Raw genomic sequence first — 2,808 nt, 5'->3', positions numbered from 1 at the left:
GACGCTTGAGCTGCGCAAGACGCGGCATCTAAGGACACAGAGACTAAATATTCCCCTGCATGGGAAATCTGGTTGGCTAGCTCGGCCAGTCGCTCTGGTTGGCTCCATAAAGAATGCCTTGGCGGAGATCCTCAGCCCAAGTAGCTATGGCCTTTGCTACCCAAGTGGAAGCAAAGGCTGGGCTTAGCACCGTCGCAGCCGCTTCGAATTCTGACTTTGTTAAGGATTCTATGATCCTGTCGTTAGAATCCTTCAGAGACGCCACACCTGAAATCAGAAGGACCGTGTTAGTAGATAGTCTGGACACAGGAGCGTCTACAGAGGGGGAAGCCGACCAGTTGTCGGTGAGCTCTTGAGAAAATGGATACAGCACACCGACCCTCTTTGAAAGCGCCTGGTCGGATTTTCTCTTTCCCTGGTGAGCTTGTCAAACTCAGAGTGAGAAGCGAAAACTCTGGAAGGTGCTTCTGCCCGTCTGACCGAAGCCTCCTGATCTGAGGGTTTCGCAGGGGAGTCTGTGATCTCAAATGTGTGGTTAATCGCTGCAATGAGGTTCTGTACCGTAACCTTCATGTCCACGGCATGGTCCAAATCCAGCTCTAAAATCTCTTCGGATGGCGTATCCGAGAACGCTTCGCCTGACTCGGGTGAGGCACGGGAATGAAACTGCTGGGAAGGACTGTGTTGAGATGGGGCGAGGAGAGGATTCCGGCCGGAGATCCTGCCTGGGCCTTTTGCGGCTCATGCTAGCTGGCTCAGATGGAGCCTCTTGTGACCTGCTGGATCCTGCTGAAGTGTCCAGGGGCAACTTATCAAGAATGGCCACTATGGACTGAGACACCCTGGTGAGATCTGCCACTGATTGAGATAGAGAAGCCCAGTCAGGAATGGGGGATTCACTCTCACGTGGAGCAATAGGGGGCTCCTGGGCGGCGGGCTGAATGGGATTGCTGCAGTCAAGGCAGAGGGGAGTGGACTGACCTGAGGGAAGTTTGCGTTTGCAAGAAGAACATGCAAAGAACTTGACTAAAGTGCAAGTGGAAGGGGGACGAGCACAATCAGGCTTAGAGTTAGACATAATGAGGGATCAGTCACTGGAGGAGTGCCGGAAGGTTGGAGGACAGGAGGCAGAGGAGGGTGTCAGTCTGCAGAGCAGAGCCTACTCACGGTCCGGTGTCCTGTAGATGCTTTCAGCAAGCGCTGCTGCACCTCCCGTCTGGACCTGTGGGGCCACCGATGGAGGAGACGGAGTCCGGCTGACAGGCTGAGAAAATGGCGGCACCCTGAGGTGCCGGATATAAAATGGCACGCTTCCTTTGGGAGACAGGGAGAGGGCGGGCTGACCGCAGTAAGGAGGCGGAAGATGGTGCCGCCCGCTGCCTATAGGCAGGCTAGGAGGCTGAGCGCCGCCCCCGAAGCGCAGACACCGAGGGAGAGAGCGGTGGGCGGGCCTAGAACGGGCGGGAGAGAAGCCCGCCTAAGGAAGAAGGCGGGGGCGTGGCCGCGACGACGAGCTGGGCCCAAAATGAAGCCGGGGCCTGGAGTAGATGTGGCGGCCGCCGGGAAGCACGGAGCCAGCGCTGCACTGCCGCGGCGACCGCTCCTCAATGGATCCATGTCTGCAGCTCGGCTGCTAAGAAGAACTGAGATAAGTGCAGCTGGGAAGGTGAGGGGATTCAGGAAGAGGAAGGGGCTGCTGAAGGGAGCTGTGATATCTGGGTGGAAATGCCACTCAGGGGTCACATACTTACCCTGTACCTGATCCTGTCTTCTGAGTATGGCAAAAACCTGTGGAGGAAGATGTACCTCTATCATCCAGATGCTGTGGGCTCTTGCCGAAGGATGTCCGCGTCTCTTCCAGACCGACAGGCTCTGGTGGGTGAGTGGGTGGGTGACGAGGACCAGCTGGATCGCCTGACACGCATCCGTGCTCGGGGCTCTTGGTCCTGCCGTCGAGAGCTATGAGGATACGGGGTGGCAGTACACGCCATACTCATAGTCTCCTTGTGGTACTACAGATGTGACCAATCACTCTGTATCCCTCCGAAAAAACCTGAAAAGAAAATGACGCACACTGAGATAGATATGGGTCTAGTAAAAGACCCGTGTCCACCTCCTACTGACACCAAGCTAAACTGAGGAAATTAGTGCCGGTCGGTGGGGTGTATACTGCGGAGGAGGAGCAAACCTTTTTCTGTACATAGTGTCAGCCTCTTAGTGGCAGCAGCATACACCCATGGTTTCGGTGTCCCCCAATGAAGCGAGAGAAATTGGTGTTAATCGTCGCAGTAGATTCCCAGCTTCTTCTCAACATCTTTTTTTGCTACCCTGGCGATAGGAATGTCCACCTTAGGGATTTCTTCCCATTGCTTGATTTATGAAGGATCAAAGGTAAGATGGGCTTTAAAAGTCTCGAGCAGAGTTGAGCGACTTTGATCGGATCGGGTTTCATGAAACAAAATTTGTTTCAGATGAAACTGGTCCGACTAGGGCAAAAAAAAGTCGGAGTTTCGTCCGAAACCCAACCCCAATGCAAGTCAATGGGGAATAAAAGTTGGCATTGAGTGGATTAATGTCATCCACTCAATGCCGACTTTTATTTCCCATTGACTTGCATTGGGGTCGGGTTTCGGACAAAACTGACTTTTTTTGCCCTAGTCGGACCAGTTTCATCTGAAAAAATTTTGTTTCATGAAACCCGATCTGACCAAAGTCGCTCAACTCTAGTCTCGAGGGATGACCAGGCGCTTTTCTGTATCTTCCCATTCTTCCAGGATCATGGCTTTAATGTGCTGGTTGACTGGGAAC

Source organism: Dendrobates tinctorius, unplaced genomic scaffold, assembly GCF_039654945.1.
Source record: "Dendrobates tinctorius isolate UK_male_01 unplaced genomic scaffold, ASM3965494v1 ptg000086l, whole genome shotgun sequence".
In the NCBI taxonomy this organism is placed as follows: domain Eukaryota; kingdom Metazoa; phylum Chordata; class Amphibia; order Anura; family Dendrobatidae; genus Dendrobates; species Dendrobates tinctorius.
The sequence above is the reverse complement of the archived record's forward strand: the minus strand, read 5'-3'. Positions refer to the sequence as shown.